General features: G+C 41.6%; 1 non-coding gene across 1 annotated transcript; it reads left to right on the top strand.

Moving 5' to 3' along the window:
* The first annotated feature begins 2486 nt into the window (after positions 1-2486).
* Positions 2487-2651, top strand: LOC123950221. The gene has a single exon (XR_006820209.1). It is a non-coding gene; the product is annotated as a U1 spliceosomal RNA (small nuclear RNA).
* The last annotated feature ends 6268 nt before the right edge of the window (positions 2652-8919 follow it).

The raw sequence follows: 8919 nt of genomic DNA, 5'->3' as shown, positions 1-8919 counted from the left end.
GATTGTGAGGGTAGAATGCATAATGGATCTGACATGAATCTAATCAACATGTGTTGTTATTTGGAGGAAGAAGAAGAAAACTAATGTAAGTCACTTTAAATGATTTCTGTCGGCTGTGTGTTCTCAACTGGCATGCTCCATCTCTGCACCCAACTCATTCTGTGACCTTGGGAAAGTCACAGGACTTCTGTGTTTAATAATAAGTTCGAGATATTATTGGACTATCACTTCATGAAATCTTCTTCAGGGCACCATTAAAACAACAACAGGGGCGCCTGGGTGGCTCAGTGGATTGGGCCGCTGCCTTCAGCTCAGGTCATGATCTCAGGGTCCTGGGATCGAGCCCCGCATCGGGTTCTCTGCTCCGCAGGGAGCCTGCTTCCTCCTCTCTCTCTGCCTGCCTCTCTGCCTACTTGTGATCTCTCTCTCTGTCAAATAAAAAAAAAAAAAAAAAAAAAAAAAACCATTAAAACAACAACAACAATTCTCAAAGCAGGTGTTCATTACCAGTCCACTGACAATCCCAGCCACATTCTCTCTGAAGGCCAGGGACAAAATCACACCAGGTGGCCTCTGATCCAGTTAAAACATACACAGTAGCTCAGTAAGTGCTTAACACTGAAAGGTTTTAGGGATACAAAAAGCCTTTGGCACCTCCTCTGTCTTTGGCAGAGGTGTCCTTAATTTTATCTTTACTGAAAGCAGAGTGTATGGATAATGAGTCTCCAAGCCTATTCCTCAACCTTGAGCTGAGCAGCTGGCCTTTGGCCGTCTACGTGGACACATAAGGGCGGAAACCCATGTAAATATCTACGACCACTCGGCAACCTTGGTGGAACCATTGGAAACACAGGGCCTGGGACTTAAAAGGATCTCCACAAATGCATGCTAAAAGAATGAATCTATCTGCATGGGGCACGATATCCAAACTAGTAAGATCACAGGATTTTAAGCTATTCCATTCTCAGATCAAATACCAACTCTAACTATTCTAAGTAGTTTGTGCTGGGAAGACTGTTTCCACCTTCTGAGCCTGTATCCTCCCCAGTAAGACGGGGATTATAATACCCACTCTGGGATATGCCGTGAGGCTGAGATAACATGTTTCTATGGATGTAGGTATGCAAGGATATATAATTTATTTATACCCTGTAATAGTCAAGATTCTAGATTCTAACCTTCAGAAACCAATTCTAGCTACTTTAAAAGCAAAGAGAGGATAGCTTTAGAATTCAGGGATTTAGAGCTGGATTTTTAAGTAAAAACAGATACTGGGGATAAATGTCAAGACTCTATCTTTGATCTCTTCCTCCTTCTCTGCACCTGCTTTATACCCCATTCTCTTTTCCCAGAGAATCACAGTTCTGGAGTTTGCATATTTCTCTTGCAACCACCTCCAGACTAACAGTCGGTGAGTCTTAACTTCATTTGCAAATTCTAGAGAGGATCTAAACGCCCTGGTTTCAGTCAGATGTCCATCCCGGCCCAATTTACAGTGGCCAGAGGACAGGCTCACATATTACCGAAGTGACTTTTGAGGGGATTGGAGATCAGGTTGGAGATGGGCTTTCCAGAAGGAGAATCACTTTGAACTGAAGAGATGCACTGTAAGCTTAGAGTCGGTCTCCAAATTGTCCTCCAAAAAGCATTCAGAACAGAAATAAAATATGTAAAGTACCTGATACAAGGCCTGGCAAATAGCAGACATTAGGTAAGAGATCATAATTACTCAAAAAATGAAACAAAGATACATCTATGTCTTTGCAGAGTCAGCTTTCACTGAGTCCCATGTTACAGCTTCGACATTGGGCTTGTGCTGGAACTAAAAAGTGATAATGGCACCAGCCATTTAGGAAGCCCACTATCACACAGAACAGGGTGACTGCCTTGTTCATCTTCCCTTAGTCCCCCAAACATTGTCCTTTAAGAAAAGATTCCTCTTTCCAAGATATGGTAATTTTGCTATGTTTTGCAACTCAAAAGAGATGTTCTTTCTATGCAATTCTCACAGTAAATTAATCTTGTCTTTCTAAGCAAGTAAGCATCCTGATTTGGAGCAATTCCATGCTCGTGGTTCTTTCATAAAAATATCTCAAAGGGCTTTTCAAAGGGGCATTCGTGCTGTGAGACTACCATGAAAACTGAATCAAAGGGGGAACCAAAAGTTTCTCTTGCTGACGAGAGAGAGAGAGAGAGAGAGAGAGAGAGAGAGAGACTGGGTTAGCGGATACCACATCTCCTTCTCTAGACAAAGATAAATCCGTGAATAACTAGAAAGTCTTGTGTAATCAGGATTACACATCTACTAGCCATAAAGTAAAAAACAAATCACCTGTATCATGCTGTCCAATTGTCGCAAATTAAACACGAATACCCAAAATGAAACAGAAAAATTAGAGGTCTTTTTTTTTTTTTTTTTTTAAACCAGGGGTCTTAAAATACAGTATATACGGAGGAAGAGGAAAGAAGGGCGTTCATGGAAGCAGTTCCATGCCAGCGCACAGGGAGATGCCAGGATCATGAAGGCGGTTTTCCCAGAGGGAGGCTTATCCATTGTGATCTGGATGTGCTGACCCCTGCGATTTCTCCAAATGTGGGAAACTCAGCTGCCTAATTCGTGGTAGTGGGGGCTGTGTTTGTGCTTTACCATGATGATTCAATGTTCGAAAAAAAACTACAGTAAATATGGGTTTCTAGCCTGGCTTCCCCATCTCCTGTACGCATGTCCTTTGTCCTCAGTCATCTTCAGGTTTCTCACGAAAAAAGAGAGCCTTGAGTTTTAAAATTGCTACTATTCTGGGGTGTCTGGGTGGCTCAATGGTTTAGGCTCAGGTCATGATTCCAGGGCTCTCTGCTCGGCAGGGAGCCTGCTTTCCTCTCACTCTCTCTGCCTGCCTCTCTGCCTACTTGGTGATCTCTCTCTGTCAAATAAATAAATAAAATCTTAAAAAAAAAATTGCTACTGTTCCTCTTAATTCTAAGTCAGGCATTGTGTTACCTTAGCTGTGAGGGTATCAAGTCTATTTATTTCCCTTATTTTTGGATAAAATTAATGTATACATATGATAGAGAATTTTAAAAACACAGACACATGAATATGATATAAAAAATAAGCCAAACTCTATCTGCCAGCCTCTCCTAGATCCAATATTAATTGTTTTTGGTCCTACTTTTCAGAGTCGTATTTCTCTCCATGCATATATAATTTGTTTTGCAAAAAGGAGGTTTGGATCATGTATAAAATGTTTATACACATTGCTTATTTATATCAGGAGCATGTAGGGACCTATGTCATGTCTACTGACATCCAGCCTCTTCTGAACATCAACATCTTAACTGTAGCTGTAGCAATCCCTGCACCAGGCACACACAGATGCCCCCTCAATTTCCACCCTCCCTAGCAGTTAGGGAGTGGCCTGCGTGATCCAGTCTCTGCCAGATGCTTGGGTCTTTCATCTGGCGGAAGGTGACGCGAGGAAGGAGACTCCCTGTGGAATACATCTCTCGGCATGCACCATCAAGAGGATGGAGCTTTCAGGAGCAACAGTGGTAGTGGCTCAAGGGTAGGGTCCAGCCTCGGAAGTCAAAGGAAAACTCCCCAGTGGCACAGTTAGAAATTGTGGGGCTGTGTCTGCCCTAATGACACAGCATGGATCACACATTTTCCTTAGTTGCATGACCTCCAGTCATAATGATCTCACTATCCTAGACATCCTATGTGCTGATATCCTTCAGTAAATTCCCTTTATACTTCAAGAGGTTTTTGTTTTTGGTAACTAAAAACTCTAAGCGACACAACTATATTCCTTTGTCAATATATTCTTGGTGAAAATGTCATTTTAAGGGCAAATATGCCATCAGATACATGCAGCAATAGACATTTCTTCTTTCGTTATCCATTTTTTAAATCAGTTAATGCTGGTAATCTTCCTGGAATGTATTCTGGTATGTAAAATTATTTGAAGCTTTAATATTTTCTCCCAGATATTTAAGCAGTTACCTCAATCACAGTCATTGAAAATGCTTCCACTTCCTGGATATGTATCATATATGTCAAGGCTAGCATTTGCCTCCTGGTCTTATAATAATTCCATTATTCTGTCTATAGCCTTTAGACTTAATACAACAATTTCAAGCATTGTATCCTTTTTTAAAAAAGATTTAACTTATTTGTCAGAGAAAGAGCACACAAGCAGGAGGAGTGGCAGGCAGAGAGAGAAGCAGGCTCCCCACTGCGCAAGGAGCCCCATGCAGGACTCCATCCGAGGACCTCAGCCAAGGGCAGATGCTTAACCAACTGAGCCACCCAGGAGTCCAGCACTGTATCCTTTTACTGTGTTTTAAAAAAGGAAATGCTCCCGTGTGATTCTCCTCTGTCCAAACTGTATTAAGTCATTTGCACCTGCTTATTCTTCTGAATACTCCTGTGTTTTAATGACTAAGCAAGGTTTCTCACTATAAAAGCATTTAGTTCTTTAGGAATGAGGTGATCTAGAGACCATATAAATTCTGGACACTAGCAGTTCAGGATTGGTTGGAAAATGAGAGTCTGGATTATGACTCTTCAACTTTGGTGACACCTGAATTACACAGACTAAGACATCAAAGGGAAAGCCGCAGCTGGCATCCCAAATGCTTTGCTGCTTTCATCTTCAGTTACTTGTTCCTCTTTTCATGCCCACTGGGCTAGCCCTCCAATGCTGCTTTCTTTCGTTCAATGAATCCTTTCCTGCCGCAGGAAGCCCTGAGATGCAGGAGACCTTCCTTAGCAATAGATGTTTGAACAAGCTGCCCTGTGCTGACTGTGACCCTCCCCATCACAGCAAGCTGTCCTCTGGCTCCCTTGAATTTACCAACACGGACGTCTGTTTGGGGGTCATATTCTAATAGGAAATCTTTTGCCATGGCATGACATCTCTGGCTGGATGTGAAACAGTGCAGATAACTATAAATACTGTCATTCAAAGGCATAGTAAATAATGCTTGATCCATGCCACATCTGAAAATCTCAGTGGAGGGCCATCAGTCAGCCTGAATTGCCCTACCTTTAAAAATTATGCTTTTATTTATTTTTTTGAAGGCTGGGGTAAAAGAAGTTAAAATCCAATATACTCTCTAATAGAACTGGGACTTTTAGCCCCAGGCTTTTTCTATAATCAAAGGTTCTCACATGCTGGTTCTATTTTAAACATCTGATTAATTATCTCAAGAATTATAATGACCTCAGATTTTAGTCTCTGCAATCATTTTTGGCACAGTTTAATTATTTATTTAGTAGTTATGATATGCAGAACTGGCCCTGAGAGGATAGGATTGAATAAAATAGAATGAAATCTCCATTTCAAAAACAAATTGTTGAGGAAGAAAAAAATCAAAGATTTCTGATAACTCCTGTCTTCTTATAATCTATTACGGATATATCTTTTTCAACCAGAAATGGAGAAAGAGCAAATGGTGGATGTCCACTAAAAGTTTAAAAAAAAAAAAAGTACTTTTTATTTGGCTTATACACATACTTGAATTTCTTGAAGAAGCCAGAAGAGGGCAGAAGATGCTGTACATAGGATATATTTGCATAAAAAAAATCTCCTTTAAATTGAGATCTGAAATCCTATTTCAAAGGAAAGTGAAGGTGCTTTGCGGTAACTAGTTTCAAGAGATCACAGCTCAGTCAGAAAGAGGCACCTTACGGGATAGGGCAATTGTGGGTTTTTTTTTTTTACTTCCAACTCAGCCAACTCTTCCTAAACTCCTTCTGAACCCAACAGTTTAATGAAAACACAAAAGTAATATTTACTCAGTCATGACATCTGCTACTTACATTAATAATCTTGCTTACATGAATACAGGTGAGGTACTAGTATTAGTCCTATTTTACAGACAGAGAAACCAAAGTTTGCAGAGGCTAAGTCACAGGTTCAGTGTTAAAAAGCTGTAAACCACAACACTTGATTTTAAATTCAAGCACTTGCACTCTGCTCCGGTCTGAATGTTTGCGCCCCCCTAAAATTCATGTATTGGAATCCTAACCCCCAAGAGTGCCGGTATTAGTAGGTGAACCCCTTACCAGGTGATTGGGTTTGGAGCCCTTGGGAATGGAATTCGTCCTCTTACATAAAAGACTCCACAGAGCCCCTCTGCACTTTCCACCCAGTGGGACTGTGCCAGCTCTGAGCCAGGAAGAGTCTCTCTCCAGATCTTGCCAGCACCCTGATCTCCGACTTGCAGCCTCCGGAACTGTGACAAATAAAAGTTTGCAGGCTACCCAGTCTCTGGCTTTTGGTCAGGTGCTATACCCCATCCACTAACAACACCTTCTTCTGCATAACAATGACCCTGTTACCATCCCAACACTCCCAGGTACAACCACCTAGATTATTTAGGGCTTCAGCATTAGTCCTGCAAATGAACAGATCCTTTCTTTTCTAAGTCTGATGTGATCCTTTAAAACACTGGGTTAAAAAGCAAACCAAAAAACCGGACTTAAAGGCAGCTCTGCACACAGAGCCTACTGTGGGTCACTGGGAAGTGTGTGGTCTGGGTGGAATGCTCCTTCCTTTCCACCTGGAAGGGAGGGCAGAGCCTCAGCAGCGGCAAACTGTGCCCCCGCCCTGCTCCTTCCCGGTTTCCTCCTATTAGAACAAATCTCAGTTAAATCAACTGGCTTGCCTGGACCTGAGAGTCTCAGCTTGTGATAACCTTCATCTCTGCCACATCTGTATTTGAAGAAAGATCAGTCCCTTTGCAGTACAGGGCAAATAAATTTATCTGACTGTAGACTTTAAGTTGTAGGTGACGGGGGGTGGTCATAGGGGCAAATATTCTCACCATCGGAAGTCTGATCCCCATCTCGAGTTCAGAGCCTTTGTTCTTACCATCCTAGAAAAGAGATGACGATCTTTGCTAGAGGATCCAGGTGTGGGAGCTAGAGCTTAGAACCATCTGTTTGCTGTTAGGGGCCTGCAAAGATATATTCTGACCTGATACAACAAAGGTTGGAAATTAAAAGTCAGAGCTGTTTGTAAAAGTCTGCTAGATTGGACTTTCTGTGTTCTGTATCCAAAATATCCCTGCTTATCTTCAGGGGTATTTCAATAGTTAATAGTTCACTTCAATAGTTAACTTCCTTCAATACTTAATTTATTTAATGCCCTGTGGGATAGGCATTATACAATGGCCCATGGGGTGATGGATAAGGCAATGTGGCTATTCCTAAAGACAAAGCCAGCAGAGATGAAAAAGGGCAAGAGAGAGACAGCGAGACAGAGGGTCAGAGAGAGAGAGAGAAACCCTGGGGAATCTCATCTACAGGATGTACTGAAAGTCAATTGCATGGGCTATTGAATTCCTTTCATTTTTAACTATTGTCTTTTAATTATTTGATCATCATTATTCCATGCCACTGTATGTTGTTTTGCTTATTGTAATAAAGAAGGAGGGAGAGAAAGAAGAAAGGCTGGAGGGAAAGAGGAAGAGATGAAACAGAGAATGAGGCAGGGGGAGAGAGGGGAGACAAGGGAAGGAGAGAGAGGAAGAGGGTGCGGGGCATAAAGGAGAACGAAATTCTCTGAAATGCTGAAACAGAACAACCTAGATTGGAAAGGGAGCTCCTAAACTCAAGTTTCCTCATCTCTAAAATGGGAATTATAATACATCTACCTTCCAGTGTGGCTGAAAGATTATACGAAAAAGCGTAAGCAAAAAGAAAAAAAAAATTACCCCCCCCCCAAAAACTTGGAATAGCTCCTGGTACACAGTAAGCACTTGATGAATGGCAGTGATTATTATTATTATTAGCCTCTAGCTCCTATAACCCTTAATAATAGTCAAAACTCTATAGAAATCTATTTCCCCTTGTACCACAAAAGAAAAACCAAGTAATTTAGCTGAACTGTAAATGCACCAAATTAAATGCCCAGGCATAAGAATTAGCATAAGCAATATCTCTCCACAAAATTGGCACTCAATATCTCTCAGCACATAATCTTTACCATCAAAGGAATGAGCTACCTAAAATAAGCACATTAGTCAGCTACCAGAGACAAGCAATGTTAATATCTACAGCAAGCTACAAATTATCCAACAACCACAACACATGTTTTTAGAGGAAAATATCAGAGCACAGAAAATCAGACTTCAGCCGTACAAGGCTCAAGCTACAATCAGCTTCCAATGAGGACAGTAGGGGGCGTCCCAATTGGGTGGGGGCCAGCAGCTCAGGCAGAGGCAGAACAAAGGAGATACAAGGTTACAAAATACACTGCAAGGGGCAGAGGGCAGGACCACTAAGGGGAGACTGTCCTCAGGAGAGGGAGAGGGAGTATGGGGAAGTATGGAATTTTCCCTCTTTTGGTTAACTGTGCCTGACTCTAAGTAGCCCATCGGTGAGTTAGGACCTATGGCTATTTCCGGGTGGGTCACTTAAGGAGCCTGTTTGCATTCAGCTCAGCTCAGCAGTCACTGTGGCCCCTTTCGCCTTGCTCATGTCTCCAGTGCTCAAGTCTGGTGCCTAAAAGTGGCCCCTACAGACAGCTCTGGAAAAGAAGCTAGGGCATGGGGAGAACAATGTGCTTCTTCCTATCTATAATTGTATGTAAATTGGAACAGTGAGGTTTATTTAATAAGTTAAATTTCAAGTATTTTAAATCTGATGTTTTTTCAGGTCTCATACCCATCTTAATACGGATCTAAAATACGAGTCAGTATTTTTCAGGACCAAACGTTTGACCTAGTGCTGGTCTTGTTCACAACCACCCATCTTTCTCTTTAAACAGGGTAAAGTATTTATGAGATCAATTTATACTTTTAGAAAAGGAAGCAGGGAATCACACTGAGTACATTTTCTAATAGTCTCATTTTGGACATGGAGTCGAATGACTTCCCCAAGATATTACTTCTGGTTAGTAGCAAAATCAGAAT

The sequence above is a fragment of the Meles meles genome, chromosome 8 (genome assembly GCF_922984935.1).
Source record: "Meles meles chromosome 8, mMelMel3.1 paternal haplotype, whole genome shotgun sequence".
Lineage (NCBI taxonomy): Eukaryota > Metazoa > Chordata > Mammalia > Carnivora > Mustelidae > Meles > Meles meles.
This window is presented reverse-complemented; position numbering and strand designations above follow the sequence as displayed.